Source organism: Aphelocoma coerulescens, chromosome 12 (genome assembly GCF_041296385.1).
Source record: "Aphelocoma coerulescens isolate FSJ_1873_10779 chromosome 12, UR_Acoe_1.0, whole genome shotgun sequence".
Classification (NCBI taxonomy): Eukaryota; Metazoa; Chordata; class Aves; order Passeriformes; family Corvidae; genus Aphelocoma; species Aphelocoma coerulescens.
The window spans coordinates 7,459,902-7,480,855 of NC_091026.1; the positions used below are offsets into that span (position 1 = coordinate 7,459,902).

The 20,954-nt window shown below is 37.1% G+C and overlaps 1 long non-coding RNA gene across 6 annotated transcripts; it reads left to right on the forward strand.

The window, feature by feature from the left end:
• Positions 1-1,414: 1,414 nt before the first annotated feature.
• Positions 1,415-17,486, forward strand: LOC138117704 (uncharacterized). Of its 6 annotated transcripts, none has more exons than XR_011154814.1 (6): positions 1,415-2,161; positions 4,014-4,642; positions 6,294-6,369; positions 6,569-6,654; positions 12,061-12,089; positions 14,929-17,486. It is a non-coding gene; the product is annotated as an uncharacterized lncRNA (long non-coding RNA). The 6 variants fall into 6 exon arrangements; XR_011154812.1 differs by having other exon boundaries at positions 1,415-2,157; XR_011154813.1 differs by having other exon boundaries at positions 1,415-2,157; positions 6,580-6,654.
• Positions 17,487-20,954: the final 3,468 nt, after the last annotated feature.

Sequence of the window (20,954 nt, forward strand, 5' to 3'; positions counted from 1 at the left end):
TTTTGATCCATTAATCCACCTGATATGTAATGTTTTATGAAAAACATGTGTTGCTAGGACATTAGGTTGGTGTTGGCTTGCCTGCAGAATAGTGGAGCTGTAATTATTTCATTGTTTTTCATCTGCTGCACTGGTCAGATGAAAAATTTCAGGAGATAGCATAATGGAAGAAGAATTTGGACTCTACCTTTTTTTGAGTAATGGTTATCTTAAAAATAATTCTTAAAAGTATTAGAATGATGTGAAACTAAGTCCTTTAAACTATTTCCCCTGTTACATTGACAAAGATTTGTGAGGATCTCATTAGTCACAAGAAGTCCAACAAAGGAGTACTCACTTTAAGAAAAATGTTTCTTTGAAAAAGGATATGTGTTGTTTTGGATTTACACAAGGAGCAGACAGTAAGGTGCCCTTCTTGCGGGGTCACCCAAGTAAGTAGCACACATATGTTTTCTGTTAAACTGCGGCCCCTGCTTCTGCACTTACAGTACATTTTAAGGAAAGGAAGATAAATTCATACCAGGAAACAGAATACAAAATGAAATCTTTATTCAAAGTACAAAACAAAACCATTTTGCGGAGATTTTTTTAGGATTGCTAACAAAAAAAATGCTGGGGTTTAACTCTGCTGTAGCTTTAGATCATCTATTCCTTCCGAGTCAAAGGAAAGAAGAAACCTCCATGGGGGGAGTGGAAGGACTCGTTCTTGGCGGGTACGGGCTGTGAGGACGGTTCTGGGAGGGGAAGGAAAGCTGCGCCCGGACCCGCCGCTCCCTGGGGCGCTCCCGCCCTGCGCTGCGCCGCGCGCGCCACCGGGGGGCGCCACAGTACGCGGGAAGCGCCGGGAGCGGCGGAGCGCGGCCCCGGGAGCGGCGGAGCGCGGCCCCGGGAGCGGCGGAGCGCGGCCCCGGGAGCGGCGGAGCGCGGCCCCGGGAGCGGCGGAGCGCGGCCCCGGGAGCGGCGGAGCGCGGCCCCGGGAGCGGCGTTCCACGGCAAATCCCGGGAACGGGGCGGCTTCAGAGGAACCCTCGCTTCTAGAGCTGAGCTTTCTGCCGCTCACCCCAGAGTTTAGAAATGCCTGGTGGTTATTATTCTTTCTGTGCTGATCTGACACTGGGGAATTCCTGTCCCAGTGGAGTATCAAAGTGAAGAGGGGTGGTGGAAAGAGAAATTCCCAAATCCTGCTGTCTTCCCTGCATGTTTGTGTTTTTTTTTTTTTTTTTTTTTTTTTTTTCCCCTAAAATTTTATTTTATTTTATTTTATTTATATTTAATTTTATTTTATTTTTATTTTATTTATATTTATTTTATTTATATTTATTTTTATTTTATTTATTTATTTTAAATTTTTTTTAACCCCCTGTACATTAGTCACAGAATTCTGGTCCAGACCCTTCTTTTGAATTTGCTTGTGTTTTCTGAACTTTTTTCACCTTTGGCTACAGACAGTCATTCCTACTTCACGGTGCAATGACAATGACTGATAGCTTTGAAATGAAGTAACCACCTGGAGCCCATTTCTCCCAGGTGTGGGTGCTGAGCCACATTTAACTGCAGTCCTCATGGCCATACAGGCGTTTCTCCTCGGTATTCTCTAGAGATCCATGGCAGAGAGACTCTGCTGATTTTTTTTTTCTCTTGGCATCAACACCATCAGGACTCACAGCATCCTTATGCTGGCTACAGGGAGGTGCAAAACCACCTACCAGGTTATTCATCCACTTCAGCTGTTTGGGATCACAAAAAGTTGGCATTGCCACTTCCAGGATGTGATGAAACCAAAGTGCATGGGTGAGGTAGACAGGATGCTGTTGTAATCCAGTATCTCTTTGGAGGAATCAATAATTCTGACCATTAGAAGAGGTATGGTTTCATCATAGCCGCCAAACAGAGTGAGAGTGGAGTTCTTACAGACCTTCCCGGTGGGTTTGACTCTGGCATCAGCTGGGTTACTGTTGGTATCATGCATTTCACAGTCAGTGAAACACTTTGCACCTGGGAGTCCCTCCAGCCCTGTGATGAAAGGGGGCAGCTGGGTCCTGGAAGGCCTCTCAAGGCAGTGTGTTAAGCCCCAGGGCACCTTGAGCACCTTTCTGGGCAAAAGAGCCCATGCAGAACACCAGTGTGGATAAGAAGCTTATGACAAACATGTCTGAGGCAAGTAAGTCTTTCCACGTCTCAATGTCTTCATATGAATACTGGATGCTTTTAAAAAATGTTTTAAAGAATTTATTTTTTTTTTTTAGCTATACTTAGAGCTCATTAAAGAGCTAAGTGGATCAAAACCTATGGGTTATGACACAGTTATAGACCATGTGTGTGGTAGTCTAAGAATCTATATTCAGTTCTTGACAACACAGACTCGACAGTTTCTGTGCTTTCACTCCCACGTGCTATAAATATACAATGGAAAAATCTAAGTGTTAAAAATTTCAAAGTGTTTCCCAGGCTGCGATGAAAAGAATGTGCCAAAGTGGGTCATAGGTGAGAGTGGAGAATGGGATCTGCTGTTCTATGATGTTATTTCCTCATAGTAATGTTAAAGGTAAACTGCTCTAACAGTGGTACTGTACATCCTGACAGGTCAAACAAGTGAGAGAAATGCCAAGAAAACCACAACTCATTTAATCATTGAGATTAAAAAAAGTGTTAAAACTGGGGTTTTATTTCTTGAGGTGGAACGTTTTTGAACTGCCTTTGTAGTTATTTCAATTTTTTTTTATACATTTACCTACCTGCCAAGCAGCTCACAGATGTAGGGGCACAGCTGGGTAGCACTTTTGGTTTTGCTTCTGAGGAAACTTTATCTTAGAGGCGGTAAACCAGTAAACCTTTGAGTGGCTATTGAAGATTTTGAACTTCTAATATTGAGCAAAGGAATTCTTCAGTTCTGCAGGACTTAATTAATATATTTTTGCATGAATTTCTTGTTTTAAAGAAATCTACGAGATGATGAATATTATACCTAAATTCTAACATGAATCCCCATAAGAAGAACACAGAATTTCTGATATAGGTGTTTTCCTCATCCCTTGTTGACCAGTTTTTATCAGTGTTCCTCTAATAGAAAGGCTGTGTTATTACTGTGTAATAACTTCCCTTCAGGGTCTGCCATCTTTTTTCCCCCTCTAATGCAGGCACAAACCTAATGTGTGGAGGTGTTCCTGCAGTCCAACGGAAGGGGCAACAGAGTTTGTGTTAAGAAATATTCCATTCTCTCTCATTGTGTGTTTTTCATTAAATATTTTCTCAAGGATGGTAAAATATAGCTTAAAAATTGCCTGCTCAGCTCAAAATCACTTCCCTATTGATTTGGTTATCTTCTTGCTGCTTTTGCCATGCAGGCCAGCAAGCAGTTTTGTTTTCTTTGGTGAACTTAATCAACGAGGAGAGAGAGAACATGGAAAAAAATATGCTTGGTCACATCAAAACATTTTCCATGCATTTTGGCGATGTTCATACCGAAGCAATTACTCTTGTTTTTCATGACTATTCCTGTAAGAAAAAAGCAATTTCCGTCTAAGCATGGTTATTAGTTTTCCTCATGAGATCTTGGAATGCATTATTAGAAATATTCAGAGAGATATGCAATTGGTGGTACTGTTGTGTGCCATTGGGAAGCCTTTAATGATTGGTTCTTGAGACCTTCCTTCCTCTCTGTGCTGCGAATTGGCGTGGGCGAGAATAATTATTGGTTTCAGTGCAATCTGTACCAGTGCCCTTCTGAACAGAGGATTCAGGCTGCAATGTCTAATTGTGGGATAGATGGATTTATAGCGAGTTGTGGTCTGCAGGGCACAGCACTTTCTGGGTACACCATGCCTGCTTCTGTGCAGCTCTGCAGCTGCGTGCTCCCAACTTCATTTTTACAGACGATGCTGTCATTCCTGGTCTCTGTGAATGAATCAGAAAGGAAAAAATCTTGCTATTAGTTCCACCATTTGCTTATAGTTTGACTTTCTTATATGACTACACTGGAATTATTTGAAACTTTTTTTTTTTTTTTTTTTCAGGTACTTTCCTGCCCATATTCAGCGGAGTGTCCCACAAGACAAATGCAAAAATTTATATTAGTTGTACTTAAGAGTTTTAATAGGGCTGTGTTTATTAGTGTATCATTTTGTTATCTCACCAAGAACATGTTATGATGTTTTACATGCCTGGTATTTTCTAAAAACGTGGAAATCCATCTGAAGAATAATTTTTGATTTCCCATTTTTCAGATAGAAAAGCTGAAGCATAAAACCAGAAAGACTCACTCAGGGTTCACAAAAAGGCTGCTGTTGAGCTAGGAATAACCTGAAGCTTGGGCTCTTAGAATCCTACTTTAGTATTCATTACTGATCCATATCATGTCCTATTTGAAATATAAGGGAATCAAGATTTATTTTCTGCTATGTTTTTTTTAAATAGAAAATATTTCTCCTAATAGAGGACCCTGTGCTAAATACAAAGGATTGTAAGTTACTAAATCCACAATGACTGAGTTCTTTCCTTGTTTGGTTTGGAATTAATTTTTTTTTCCATGAAGTTGCAAATGTATTATTTCTACTCAATGCTGATTTTGATCTTGACATCATGCAAAACCTCAAATTCCCAATCCCTCTGCTGAGAATCTTAGAGCACAGAGGAGACAGACACAGTGAGTAAGAAATTTTTGATTAGTTGGTGGTTCATCATAGTAGGACTACATGTTTTTTTGTTGTGCTTTCCAAGTATTATTACATAGTAAATACAGATTGAATTTTTAATTGGATGGAATGTATTTTCCTGGTAGTCAGCAAATGAAACTGTATCAACCAAACTAATTCAGCTACAGAAAACCTGAATTTAGACAAAAAGGCTTTTTTCTTTCTTTCTCTTTTTTTTTTTTTTTTTAATGTCCCTGTTACTTTAGTCTGTGTATTATTTAGAGTACTAGAAAGGGTGAAATTTAATTTTAGTGAATGTTCAAAAGAATATTCAATGTTCAGAATGTTCAAATGAATGTTCAAAAGAATGAAATGAGTGTGCTGAAGGAATCCATGGTGCTTGTGTTGGAGGGCAGCCTCTTGGGAGCTGCAATCTGCAATTGAGGCACGGTGTTTTTAAAGGAATCCACGCTGCTTTACAGGGCATCTTGGCTCTTTAGCATTTATTTCTAGGACTGCCCTGTGACAATCATAAATCATCCTGTCAATAGGTCCTTGCCTGGACTATTTAGACTTGAGACATTGATTCCCTAGGAGTCCACCTTTATAAAGAAATCCTGTCCATTTCCATTCAAGAAAGGGCACTATTGAGAAGAAACATGGACACAGGAAGACTTGTCTGCCGTCTGGTGTTTTCTTCTGGTGCTTTCTTCTCCAGGCAAAGAGATGATCTGGGTTTGAATTCCACATCCTGATGCTGTTAAGCTTCTTGAAATAGTCCACTTTTGATATTCTCTGCATACGACTTTGCCTCAATAAGTACATGCCAAAAAATGAATGTGCAATCAAAAAATGTTACCAATATGTAGTGTGTTAAAGAAATTAATTTCAGTGTTAATAAATACACCAAGTAATTTTTAATATAAGCCAGGCAGTGATTTGATGCAAAAAAGTAGAAAATAAGAGGCAAGGAAAAATCCCTCACTTGTGAAATTGGTGTTAATAAGTTCTAACATTAATGGCATAGCTCTAACATTTCAAAAAAGCAGTGGTCCTTAGGAATGTGTTGGTGTTAAGATGTGTACCACAACACAAAACATTGCTGTGCAACATGTGTTAAAAATATACTTTAAAGATAATTACTACAATTTGATTTAATTATATTCATAATAGACATTTGCATGGCTTCCTGGTTATAACTAATTAATCAACACAGAGCACACACTTATTAAAGCCAAGGACAGCTGTGGCATATATATGCACAAATATAGGAAATATGGAATACAGCCATCCATACTCTGTGGTGCAAATAGCTTTGCTTCAGTTAAAAAAGGGACCTTACCAAAAAAGCTTAGTGTACAATTATATTTATATATTTGCATACATATACATGGCTATATGTATATATTCATAAAAAAGTATTCTTAAATAATTCTTGTTTGTATTTCACAATTAATGTGAAATGGTTGTGTTACTATTTAAACAGCTGCTTCCTCAAGTCTTTTTAGTTTACCTCCACATTTTTATGATGTTCTTATAAAGTTTTTGGGGTTACAGATAACTCTCATATTAGATCTTGAATCTTCAGTTTCTGAAAGCACTCTGCAGTCAGCTGCCAGTTTTTATTAATTATTTCTATTTATTCTTTCCTTAATATTTCAGCTTTTTCAGCTTGTAGCTCAAACTTCTGAGAAAGGTTGGTTTGCAACTCCAGCAAGTTCTTCAACAGTTGCTGCTGGTTAGTCAGCATTTTATAGGTGATTGTCATTGTATAGTATGGCAGTAAAAATGCTGTACGGAATAATGCCATATATGTTTAATAAACTTACAATTTTTGCAAGCAACATAAACCTTAAACTGATTCCTAAAATAGTGATCTTTCTAAATATCTTTTCATCTGTCATACCTAGAAAATACAATGTGTAATATTTTCTGAGGCTTCTTTTAGAAATTTCCGTGGTCAACAGCCATGACGGCGTTTTGCATTTCTGCTTTGCTGGGTACGAAGCTGCTCTGTGTTGAGGTGAGAATGCTTCCATTTCCAGCTTTTATCATGGGGAAGGGTTTTATTTCATGAGGAGGTTATTTGTGCGGTGCTTCCGCAATGAGCTGTGAAAGTAACTCTGAAATTTCTCTCTGAGAGCGTTCCCCAATCTTAGGATCTGATCTGACAACACCTTGGCCCTGATCCTGACTGCACTGCAGGCTCTTTGCACCATCCAGAGCACAAGGTGACTCTGGGGCCAGTTTAATTGGCCATGGAGGGATGTGCACAACAGAAGGAGGCTCCCTGGAGACCCCACAGTGTGGGGTTGGGCCACGCTCAGGGAGCTGCCAAGCTGATGGTGCAGAAGCCTTTGGGAACATTGGCAGCCAGAGAAAATCCGATTAGACTTTGGACAGCTATGATTTATGTGAAAAGACTACACCAATAAATGTGCAGCCAGTCCACTTCCCAGCCAGGGTGTGGGGAGAAGTGTTCACAGTGAACTCATGTGTTCACAGACTGGTTTGCAGTTTTAGTGTATCTCCAATCTGTGTTGTGTTAAAGACACGATAGTTTCAGTTAAGGCTCTAGGACAAATAATTTAACCAATGTATTTCTGTGTGTGTTTTTTTTTTTTTTTTTTTTTTTTTCTGCATAATTATCACTGTGCTAGAAATGTCCCAGTCTGTGGATTTAACTTCATGCCTAGGCTCATATATGACCCAGTGTAAAGAGCTCCTCATTCCACTGGAAAGGGTTAACAGGAGATGAACAAGGGATGTGCAGTTAAGATGTTTGCATGGCATTTTTAGGGGAGTTGTGGGAAGCATTTTAATCTTATAATTTTTCGCAAATTATTCCTTTTTTAAAATGATACAAATGTGAACACAGCTAAAACGTCCCAGGCTTTACCACACATCCCAAATTTTGCAATAACAGGAGAAAATGTGCCCTTTCAGATTCTTATGTTTTCTTCATCCATCTCTTCACTTAGAGAGAGAGTAAAGGGGAATTATATTTAATCTTTTCTTTCTCATCCTCCTACCTAGAAAATTATGGCACTGAGTCATGTGGGTAATTCAGAATAAAAAGAATAGCTCTTGTTTACATTCTTGTATCTAGTTTTCAGAGCTCTTTTTATATTTAAAAATTATTTTTTCTAATAGTTCTGGGTGTAAATTTGGCAGACCGTTCACACTGCATTTATTGATGATTCAATACCAATTGTCCTTCTCTGAGAAGGTAGTAATGATTTTTTTCATGCTTTTTTCTTTCTTTTTTTTTTTTTTGGTATTCAAATCCTGACAACAATTGCATCATTCTTCCACTAAATTTTGAAAAATATTCATTACCATATGGGAACTATAGTTAAGAATCCCTTTGTGACTTTTTATAATAGAAGTGTGCAAAAATAATAGGGCTATTACATGTGTGAAAGGCTTTGTACATCCTTTATGTGTCTTAGAATTTGAATAGATGAAGTATCAGGACTCAGTGATTGTTATCTTCCCCACTACTGGGTCAAAATAGCAACAATGGGATTTTTGGGATGGCCATAAGGTACCCAGGATGCCACTGTTTGAACTGCTTTTACTTTGGCCTGAGTTGGGCACTGGCTCACTGGAGTGCCAAATAATAACTGAATTGGTGGTGTTGATCCACACTGTGGCAAAAAGAACAAATCCTTTGGATTCCCAAACCCTCATTGGAATAGGCAAATTACATATTTGTTTTAGGAGAAAGAGTGAGGAATTAAATAGGCTCAGAGACAGAGTTATCCTGGGTCAGGTGCATCCAGACTGTGACTGAGGACTATTGGCCAGTCAGTGTTAAAGCCTCTCAAATGTAACTTTAATTCTTTATTGCTACTCAAAGTACCTCTAGTAGCATTTATGTTTGTATTTTTTAAAGCATATTTATTACTGAGAAAAAGAAAATTGTTAGATAATGCATATTTACAAAAAATAAGGGCTTAATCTTGCTGGAATTTTTGCTAATCATCAAATGACCATTATTTTACGTTCCTGCTTGAGTAAAGTTGTGAAAAACTCTTTCTGCAAGAGATACAAAGGCAGACATGAGGTGGGGAGCAGGTGATATTTAAAGAAGCAAGTTCATAAAGAGGGGGCTGAGAATAGCCTGTATTATTTATATACCATGGTATGTAAAGTTTCAAAGTCAAGTGATTTAGATTTTTGTATTTTTATGAAGTGTCCTATCAAAAACTTGGTTTCAGAGCTTTGTGTTTCAACTGTATGTTTGTGACTATATTTTGAAATTTTGAAACTTGAGTATCCCAACATGAAAGATTATTTCTGTGATTGCAGTCATGGCACTGTGCCCCTTTGGTATTTCTGCCACTGTTGTAAGTTTCTTAAGCAGTCTTCTATCTGTTTTGTCATTTCTGTAGGAAAACTTAACATATTACTGGAAATTTTGATAATATGTGTTAATATGTATTTTCTGATTTCTGTGTAAAGGACATATAACACATTTTGCCATTTTATTCTGGTTTTGACTTCTGCAAAAAATAGTTATGTAGAGGTTTCTCTCATGTATTCATGTATCTTATTTGATAGTCCAATTCTGAAAAACCATTTATCTGCTGGACATAAAATAAATGATGGTAGCAGTGGTGCTGAACATTATGAGAGGATTAAAAACTGTCTCCAGCAAAAGTGTCCCATTCAAACAGCTTGGCTAACATTCTCTTCTCTCATCTCAAATGCTAATTGGACTTCAAACTGGAGCAAATAGTCCAGCAAAACAACCTAACATCACCTGAAAAATGTGCCCCTGCAACATTTCACAGTGGGGGATGCAGCCATGCATGGCATGTGAAATTAAAGGTATGTCACATCCTGGCATATCAGCTGTGTCATTTCACCCACACTGTAGCATTGCAGACTCGAGGTGACATGCCACAGCTGAAAAGCCAGCATATGACAAGCTCTTCATTTAAACGAGTGTGCCAGATGCCAGGAAATTCTGCAGTCTTCACTGATGTTCTGTATAATCAGCCTCTGAGCTGCTGTGCTCTCTCCAGTGTGGTATTTTGAAACACCACTTAGGCAGAACAATGATTATCTGTACTTTAGGTGTGCATCTGGAATAAAATAATGACAGTAACCCTCTCCCCCACTATCCTGCCCCTACATCTGTAAATCATTTAAATATAGCCCTTTGTTTCAGAACTCCACATTTGCCAAGGAATATCAGAAATCCACATAAAGTCCCCAGTGCCAGATTTTGTATCTGGTCCTCTGATTTAGATGAATAATGTGTAAAAGTTCATGAGGTGTGAAACTGCATATAGATAGCTCCTACTGCTTTATGCACATGAGGACATTAAGGTTTCTTCCAAGGTCAGTTCAATTTATGCTCACCAAATCCTATCAGAAATGTCACTTGCCTTCAGACACAGCCCATGACTAAGAGTTTTGTTAATATTATCTTACTGTCCCACCATACTCAGTTTTGAAACCCTCCTATAATAATAGGAATGATGTGAAGACCATATTTTCTTAAAGATGTCATGATATACTGTTGCTGTAATTTAAAAGTAAGGATTGTTAGCTACTGTCACAACTTTCATCTTCCATATGCTTAAGAGCCATGAGCTAGATTTAATATGAAATTTGGTTCTGAGACTTGTTTAAAAAATAATCACAATGGCTGCAGACATACCTATGGATTTTTTACACTTGTTTCTAATATGCTTTTCTATTCCTTGTTTGGACTCATCCATCCCATTACTGGAAATCATGTTTATAACAAAATGTATTTTTTTCCCTGTTCAGAACAATTAGTTGATCACATAAACGGCCGAGTGAAATTTTTCACTAAAAGCTGTATTGCAATTAATAGCACTGTCAGTCCTTGTAACTGTGGATGGTTGATAACTGCAGGCTATTGTTAATGCCACAACAAAGAGTTGTTTTTAAAGCATGCAGCTACATACTAAAGAACTTACTGACTGGATTTGATTAAACTGTTTTGGATAAAAGAGTTGGCTTACACAAAGCCAACCAAAAGGTGTGATCACTGAATAACATGAGATAAAACTACCTGTTAGAGTAGGCCAAGGAGAAGAATGAATACCATTTATTTAATGTTAATTTATTATTTATTGTATTTCATTGGTCCAAATGTACTCCAGAAACAGAATGTTAGTTACATTTGAGAATGTTGAGCTATTCTGTGCGAAGTGATGCCTCTGCTCATGTGCTTTATGTCATCATAACTTCCACATTTAAGTTTTAGATCCCTTGCTCGTAGCTCATCAAAAAGTGTAAGGATTAGCATGAGTAATACAGATTTATGTCCACCTTGATCCAGGAATGTTCTTTTGTGGAAAAGGATAAGACATGTCATGTCTTACTTTCCAGCAAATCTTTTCTCTGTAACCGATCAGGTCTGTGCGTTACTGAACCTGAATACTACCGGAATTCTAAAATGATACTCTTAATCCTTGGTCACTGTTCTTCTCTGTGACTGCTAATAACCTGCAAAATTAAGTGTTAGTCTTTGCTACTCATGTTGACTAAAAGATAAGCTGCTACATGCTGTATTATTTCTGTCCTGGAATTTCTATGGCACTTACTTTCAAACCCACACTAAAATGAGTAGCCATAGTTAGATACAGAATGTTTAAAGCCCAACACTAGCCATGACTTGACAATAAGTACCATTGAAGTGCTTCAATGTTAGGGCAAGACAAAAAATTATAATCACAGTGGGGAGACAAATTTACCTAATTTTAAGTGCTATTTGGATAGTCAGGGAGCTCTAAGCTGCATAAGTTTCTAAAAGTTGTAAGGCAAAACTGACTTGAGAGAACTTCCCTGCAGATTTCACATTTTAGATTTCTGGTCATTGCAGTGGCCCATCCCTTATGTGCAGTAGTGTTGAGTAAGGTACATCAGGCACACTTAAAGACAGGAAGTTTTTCACACATCAATGATCCTGATTTTTCAGATTTACCTATTGATTCTTTCTGGGCTTTTTTTTCCTCCCCGAAAGTGTATTTGTATTTCTTAAGCACAAGTATATGATATTTCTAGTCAGGAGATTAAAAATGTAAATATGTTGTTCCCTGAGATGTTCACATCTTTTTGTGGGTTTACTGGGGGGGGGAGAAAAGCTGGCTAGAGTTTTAAGAAATATTTACATATGTGAGCTGAAGTGTTGCTAACTGCACTAAGAAAGGCTCTACTTTCAGTTTAAAAGTGGCATTTTTAATGCCAACTTTAATTAAATTTTGCAAATGCTATAATACTAAGAAACACGAGGTTCTGATAAGAGGGAAATTTTTTTAAGGCTGGAATGATTCTTTAAAGTCTTCAATATTTGAATAATGAGTAAAACATATGTTGTTACAAAATAAGTATCAGTGTTGTCCCTTTGAAAATCACAATAATAAATGTCTTCAAATTCTTGCAGAAGTAAAGCATACTCCTTTGGATCAGAAGGTACGTTTGTGTTGACTTTGTTTAAGAAATAATACCTGTGCTAATAACACTGAATTTAAAACTGTGTCAGAATTTCCAAAGAAACCCCAAACTTTTGCTCCACTTGCTTGATTATCTGAATGGAATTTCAGATACATATTTCCTCTTATAGTTGTATAGGATATAAAGTTTTTCTGTTTTACCTTTTAACTCAGTAAATTACACAAGAATGAGCTTTGTGTATCTAACGATCAGCTCAGAAGATCAGGAACAAAGCATTTTTGTAGAACTAACACAAACTTCAGATAGGTGAGTGCAGAAACTGTTGCTCAGCCACAAATGGTTTCTGTCAGATTCAGCTTTTATCTTGGATATTCCTGAAGGAATCAGGATTAACATAATGAGAATTTTCATGAACCATCTCATCCTAATTTTAGACATTTCGGTGCTGAATAGTACACTAGGCTTTATTGTCAAGCTTCATGACTAAGCCTTTTTGTTTGATAAAATACTTTTGCCCCGTGTAGTTTTATTTGCATTCATTTTCTTGTTTGTCAGCTATTTTTTTATTGTCTAGAGTTTGAAAAAGGAGACAAAGTATCAGTAAAATTCTGACCATCAATGTTGATGATGGTGTCATCCAAAATAACAACTGCAGGTTCTGCATGTTTCCTAGTGCCCTTTGTACTGGACATGTCTAAAAGGATGTTCGTTATATATTGTTGTGAATTAAAAGTAATTACAATTAATTCTAAGAATTAATGGAATTGAAAATATCCTTTATCTGGATTTTATGGTGGGATGAGAAGCTGTGCATCACTTCTAAATTTGGCAATCAAAAGAAATCAATCATAGAGGAGTAAGCATATATAATAGGCACTAGCCTTTGATGAAACTATCTGGAGGGAAATGTTTTCAAAATATGACATACTTGCAGTGATGCAAAAAAATCTGCTAAGATTTTTCATAGGGTTTTTCCTTTCCCACATCAAAACCACAGCAAATGTGATATAGTTGAAGAACTGATGATAAAGGGGTTTTTCTGTTTCATTCAAGTTATTGACAGCTTCTCTTGCAGCTTTATATCTCTACATGAGTGTGTAGCACTTTTCTCTTTCTTCTTGCTCCTTTTACAGCTTTTAAGCTATTTCCCTTCATGTACTCTATGATTCCACTTCTATATACTCTTCTGTTAAAGGTGGAGAATGATGCTTCACAAGGAAAGCAGGGTTGCCATCAGAGATGACACCAGAATTTCTTTAAATTCTTCTGTTAGTAATATAAAAAGTATTTTGTATGAAAGAGTTCATTTTGGAGAAGAACTGTCTTGGAAGTTCATCTGTCCTCCAGTTCAAATATATTCTTATCTCCTTTTCTTATTTATAAAGGAATTGTAACGTGCCTTTCTCTAGACCCAGTGTGGTCAAAAGTAGCATTACACCTGATGGTGTGGGTTTAAAGAAAACAAACTCTCTCTGAAATCATTGAGAGTCTATAGAGCATGGAGGATTTTTAGTTCTTACTTTGACTTGTGTATCTCAGAAAAAATGGTATATTTTATGAAGATATCAGCATGATTTGCACAGATGGCAGTGGAGTAGATTTTTCCTATTGTGAAACTGATTTTTCCTATTGTGAAATCCTTCCTCCTTGCTGTCCTCTGCAAATTACTTTCCATTCCCAAAATCTTGTTTCAGGAAGTCCTTCCTGATGTGAGCAATGTATTAGGTTAGTTAGCTAATACTTATTCAGTGACATGGATAAAAGCACACATGGAATTTGGCAGGTGTAGGTGAGCTCTGTCACAGACACAGCAGGAGGAGACAGGAGCCTCTCAGAAAGCAGAGTGTGCTGGAACACAAGTGTATGAAATTATGTCCTTAGGATATTAAAAGTCTATGGTGACTGAAATTTTGAATTTCTTTACTAATTTTATTAGTTGGCAAGAAACTGAGTGGACTTCTGTAAATATTGAAGTAAATTTAAGTTTGGAAGTCTGAAATCAGGTTCCAAGTCCATAGGTTGGTGCCTAAATATAACTGGCCTGATTTTTAAAAGGTTGAATATCAGGTCAGTCATACTGAAGCAATGAAGAGTATTCCCAAGGGATGGATACAGAGACTGGTTTTAGGCATCAGTTTGGAAAACTTGGACTTTGGGATTTAAATTCTAAAATAGATACAATGTCTCTTTTTTTGTCACATCTAAATTTTACTCTTGATCTTCGTTAAATGTTGTGAATGAGAAATTGTTAATGAAATTTTTATGCACTTTTGAACTGTATAACTGAAATTCATGTTCTCAGACGACCAGGTGTTTAAATCCAGGAGCTCTGTAAGTGCAGCTTTACTGAATATTTATGAACTCCTCAAGATGTAAACCAAGCTAAATGGAATAAATGCCAGTTTGGGTTAGCACACAAGTATACCTGGACAGGAATTGTCTCATATACCCCTTTTCTGTTGGAAAACACGTAGTAATGAGATGATACACCATAATTTAGTGATTTAATATTATTATTGGTACTATGCAAGCACTTAAAATGTTAGTTACTGTTGTGGTTCCATATTTTATTACAAAACATAAAACATGCAATGCTGCACCAGTTTATATCCATCTAGCTGCATCTAGACTCTTTTCTAGGGTTTTTCTTAGCAAGAGCTGGGAGCAAAGAAAAGATCATACATAGAAAATCCTTTCTGAATTTTAACTGAGTTTGATGGCTCTTGAAAGAAAGCTTTGAGAGGTTAATGAGGGTTCTGTGAGTATTCACAGAGTGATAGCCATTAAAAAGATGACAACTGATGTGGTAATTATATCTTTTTATGGAATATTCTCTCTGCTTATCTGATCATTACAGAATTCATAGTGAGTTTCTGAACCCCAGCTCAAGAAGGTTTTAGAAGCTGAGGACCCATGACTTCGGACCAGTCTGTGAATGCCTTGTTCCTGCTGCATTGTCTCCAGTGCTTGCATTTTTCAATGAGTAACTGCACAGCAATGGAAAAAGATATTATTGTTTTATCCTTTAATAGTTGCTTCTCCAGAAATTCAAGCTGGAAATATGCTAGTTTGATGTATCTTTTGGGCATATGTACCAACTCTGTAAGTTTGGGAGGCTGTGGAAAAACAGAAACTTTGAAAAAATAGAGAGGTTTAAAATATTGTGAGCACAACACATGGGAATTTCAGCCCCTCCTCCCTCACCCCCCCCCCGCCAAAAAAAAAAAAAGTTTTCCTGTACAAGTTTTAAAATACTTGAATGCATATATTATTAATGATCTCTTCAGTATTGGCTGTATTTTTCTCCTTGCAATTGTGAAACAGTCACATATAAAGAAACCTTGCTGAACAGCATAGGGAGGTTGTTACACAATGGAGGTTCTTTACATAAGTAACATATATAGATGAATATATAATTAATTAAAAGTGCATGAGAGGCTACATCCTCTGTAAATCTGCAATATATTATTCATTTTTCTTACCTTTTCATTAGTTAACCTGTTACTGTAATTATCACTCATCTTTTGTGGCAAGCTTTTTAGATTAGAATTAATCTCACTCTAAAAATAATGCAGTCACCTAAAATATTCACATCATCTAAGATGAATTCTTTTGTGGTGCTGCAACCTGATCCACCTTAGTGAAAATTTGTAGATGTGGCATTTTATATACGTTAGGGAAAAACAGGCTGACTGCATGAGAAAAGGAGTGGTGAGTCAGAGGGAGATAGGAGTGACCTTTTCCTTTTTTGTTCTCTGTCTTCGTCTTGCACTTGTGGTACGTAGTCATCATATTCAGAGCAGAAAAAATGCCAGGCTAATTAATTCAGTTTAATGTATAAATGCTTTCTGAAGTTAATTAACAATATTATGTTATTTTAAAAAGTAATTGGGATGTAAGATCTTTAACTGTATTCACATTATCAACAAACAATATTCACAAGTCACATAAAAATTCCTTGTAGGGTCTTTCATCCAACAATTTTTGGCCAAAAAGTTGTCTGATAATTTTTGGCATGAGACATTCTGTGGTATCCAAATGTCAAAAAAACCCCCTAAGTAATGCAAAATATGGTCTGCAATTCCTTCTCTTTTTTTTTTGTAGTGGTATAATTTTGTGCTCTCAAGAAGTAATTATGACATCTGAGAATGGATTTAGAGGTGTAAAAGTGCTAAATTAAAACTCTTATAAAAAGGGACTGCAGACTGTATGTAACTTTCTTCTGTGGTAATGGTTTCAGAAGCTGGGTGAGTGAATCAGCCTTCTCCAGTTGGAGAGGTCAGCCTTGCAATATTTCCACCATCACTTGCACTTGGAGTACTTGTGACAACAGAAATGGTTTACATGGAAAAATATTGGAAGAAAATTATTTCGGATCATACAGCATGATATCGTTATGCATGATGGATAGCCCTGGGGAATGGGCTGTGAGCCAGGAATTCTTTTCCACTGCTGAAGCTTCAGACAAAAGAAAGACTGTGGTAGGACTTGTAGTAGGTGCAGCCTACAGAAATATTATTTAACATTGGATTTTCAGCTGTTTGCCCTGTGGAAGGGGATGTTATTCAAGTCCCTCATTTGCTAGTGAAATCTTATATGAAAGTGTGGCAATCTCAGATGAATTAAGATCTTTCACATTTACAACTCTCTCATATCCAGCAGGTCACAGTTTCCCCAGGGAGGAAGAAATATGGCCAGCCTCTCGTCTTCTTTTATCAAAGGTGCCATTCAGAAGCTAATTGTCTAATTCTGAGATTAATACTTTTATCATGTCTGTTTGTGCCAGCTTTTATGTCCAGCCAGGAAATAAGACACTTGGCCTTTTTCCAGTTTCTTTGAAAAGATCAGCAGAAGACAAGTTCCAATTGCAGCTCCTGTTCATCTGGTCTTATTTTTAAGAACAGAGCAGGACACTTCCCATAAATCTATCTTGTCACAGTAGCTCCCAGTCTGTTGGCCTGCAGACACAAACTCTATATAAAGTGTAAGTAATTAATGCAAGTAGTGAAAATGGCTCTCTGATTTGCCTTTATATCAATCATTCCAAGTTCAAACACCTCAGTGAAAATTGCAAAGTGACAGATTTTTTTAAAATTCCTCTGTGTGATGACTAAAATGGTAGAACAATTTTGGATTCCATGGTAGCTTTAGTAGTACTTGTCTTTCTAAGTCTTATGTATTCAATGTTAGGAATAACTTAGAGAAGGTGTTTGGTATGAGTAAGTCAATCTGTAGAAAAAAAAATGCAAGAGGTGAGTTATCAGACAGCTCAAGGTAAATTTATGAAGCCTTTCACTTGCCTGCATTTCAGCAGGAATCCAGAGGGGTGGATTTTCCATGGCATGGATTAAATGAGTTTTTTGGCCTTAGTGCAATCCAAGACTGTTATTCAAATCATTGTTAATAAACTGTCAGTCCCTGTGTAACTGTAAATGTTTTGGTCATGGAATCTTTTGCAAAATCATCTGGCTGCATCATTTGATGATAATGACAGAACTCCATCTTCACTCATGGCTCTGATCTCTGTGGCAGTAATCTGTATCCAAATCCATCATCAGAATATCTGCCCTGTGTCTTATTGACCTAATCAATCCAACCATGGGAAGCCAGTTATTTCTTCTTAGTATCTGTGAGTATTCTCTTTGCTTTCTAGAAATGTAGCTGCTTGGTACTAGCTTTGCTGCAGGTGGATGTAGGAGTGGTATAGTTCAGACATACGGCCCTGGAGGTCTTGACTTATTTTAAAATCAGGCAGATTTCCAAAAATGAATTTCTTTTCATTCAGACACAACTTTCAGCATAAGAGATGAAATAACAAGGTGAGAAAGAATAAATGTTGGTAGGTGAATTGATGTACTTTTCCCTTGCTTAGGGACAAAAAGGAAAAGTAAGGAAATAAAAGTTACCATTTGCCATGTCTCAGGAAAATGAAGCATTTCATGTTCACCCGTTCACAGACTCATCTACAACACCATTTTCAGTGTGTGAAAGGTGCTTGGAGGCCTATTCCTATGAAATGCACTTGCTTTTACTACTCCTAGTGAAGAGGCAGGTAATGAGGAGAAAGTTTGGAACAATTAAATGAACAGCAGCCCCTTGTTCCCTTATGCATTAAGGAAAGAACATTACAGGAAGCAGCTATGGTGAATAATAACTCTGGAAAACTAAGAAGAGAGCTGACATTAGTGATAATGCACTTTCTCCCTCTGGAAGGTAATATGTCTGCAAAGCAAACAATTTGAAATACACTCAAAAGCAAAGAATAAATACTGAGAGTGGAAATGCTGGATAGCAGATTGAAGCAAAACATGGGTTTGAAATGCAGTCATTGATGATAGGAAAAAACATCAATATAAATGCTACTGGGATTTATAGAACATTACAAATTTGGGAAAAGCAAAAAAAAGCGTGGCTCATATGTCAAAAACATTGGAAACAATTTACAGAAGAAAGCAACGTAGCTGTTGATTCCCCAAAATACCTCATCAAACTTTGAGGGTATTGGGAATTGAATGAGAACGTGTGGTTTGCTGGGCTGGATTCTGGCCTGCACTCAGTTACTTGGGGTTTATGGTCACCCCTGAGATTCCAAACAGGTCAGACTAAATCTTGCTATACCTGCTTCTGTAAAATTAGAGTTGCAAAGGAGGAGTAACACAATGGCTGCATGTAAATGACCAAAATAACACACATCAGTGATCTACTGAAGGAAAGCAGGCTCTGCTGAATACATTTATGTTCTGATTGTGGAGATTAGATGATATTTCCCTTAACAGTGGATTTTTGATCTTATAGTTATTCAATACACCAGGAATAAAAAGATGACTAAACCCTTAAAACTTAAGTACTCCAAAAATTTTTGCTGGATGATTGCATCCTCTAATTAGTTGTAAATCTAACTTAACAGCAATTCATGTCTGTGTTCTATGTGTGTTCATTTATCTATTTTAATTTCTCAGTTTTTCAAAATACTCCAAACACAGAAAGTGAATTACTATCACAATGTTGCCTCTATTCTGTTAGTTATTTATCCAGCTACCATAAGGCTGTGTTGTTTCAATAACTCATGTGAAATTCTACATTGCTGGGGATGTAGTTGATGTGAATAGGGCTGCATGTGTTCATGTCCATCTCTGCACCTGCGCACAGCACACACACTAAGACATCCAGGATAGCATCTGAAATATGTGTGAGTAGCTTATTAGATCTTTTGAACAGTATAGCTGCTTTATTCTGATTAGATTGAATGTTTAATTTAGAAAGAACTGATGAATTTTTCATACTGATAAAGTCATTTTCCTTTTAAGTGTGTGTTTTGTATCCATAGGGAAGTACATGAAGTTGCCAGGGTAACCATGACTTTTCTTGAAGTCCTGGGATGGTTAAACACCTACAGTTCATGGATATGTGGCTCTGTGTGGGGTGAAAAGGATTCTGTCTGGGGCCATTTTGACAAAATTGGGATGAATGGCATCCAGTATCCCAGGGAAGCCTGTAACTAGAGCTACACTGACCTTGGGATTCCTTTTGCCAGCTTGTGCTACACTCACAGAAACTGCTTGGACAGGCAGCAGCATTGTGTTGCTTGCAGGGAAAAAGTAGAGACAGCACTCAAGGTGCCTTGGTGCTTGAAGACTCGAAGCCAGAAATTGTGAGCCTTATCCGTGTCTTGCCATAGGAGCAGTAAGTCAGACTCACAACTCCCCTTGACTGGGAGGATGCAAATGTGGTTGTGAATTCAGGGACAGGCTGCTACCAATAAATATAAGATCAACTGCTGCAGTAGATCTTCCTGGTACTTAATTCCACAGAGATGAAGAGACTTTCCAGATTTCATAATATTTGTTTTCCCCAAACCATGTAAAGATTGGGCTTGTAACATTTACATATGGATGTATGAAGGTCTATAGCAGGTATAACTACATTTGCAAATTCAGTCTAAAAACCATAGACATAGTTATTTAAAATTCAAATGTTATGACAGATCACCACAAAAAAAAGCTCCATAGAAGTAAAAATCAAGGCTAAGAAGTATTTAATATTTTATATAAATAATATATATTTAATGTATCATAAACATTTGCTTTAATTTAATATATTATAAACATTTGCTTTATTTTTTTGTGGCTTTAACAAAAATATTCTTGCAGGGCCATTCCCTAAATATCCATCACGAATCTTTATACTAATGAGAGTACATATGAGTAACTCTGTTCTCATTATCTTTGGTTATCATGCACTAATATTGCAAGTTGGAGGTGTAGACCCAAGCTCAGTTTTTTAAGAGTATAATGACTACTATTTATATACAGTTGTACATACAATATCATTTGCACTTAGACTCAAGTAAGATATGATTCTATGATCGAGACAAAGGCAATTATTTTATTTTAGTGAAAAATTTAGAAGGCTGCCTTGAGCTGACTGGAATTCTTCTGTTTAAGATGCCAAAGACTTTTGTCTAATTCTCTTCAAACAGCTTAGTTCTGCCCAGGTTAGAAACTAATTTACTGTTTTGTAAACTACGGTGGTGCTGTTTTGCATGTTCTTTTCCTTGCTTTTTTCCTCTTTCCTTTGAGGGATGGAAGTATTTTCGTCTGCTGCTAAGCAATGAATGACACTGATAAAACTTGGCTATTTTCAATAAAACAGAACAAGGTCAATTTGAATAAAGGGTATCTTATGCTACTCAAAATGCTCAAGGACAACAGAGAAGGGGAAAGAAACTGAGTGGTAGAAGGAATTCAGATACACTGTTTTTAGGGGAAGTCCAATACCTCTGCAAGTCTGAAATAGAAATGTGTGCTGTACTGAGAAATTAGCAGTAAGAAAGGTGGACAATAAAAAAACTGTAATAAAATGATTTTTCATGGTCAAATATCT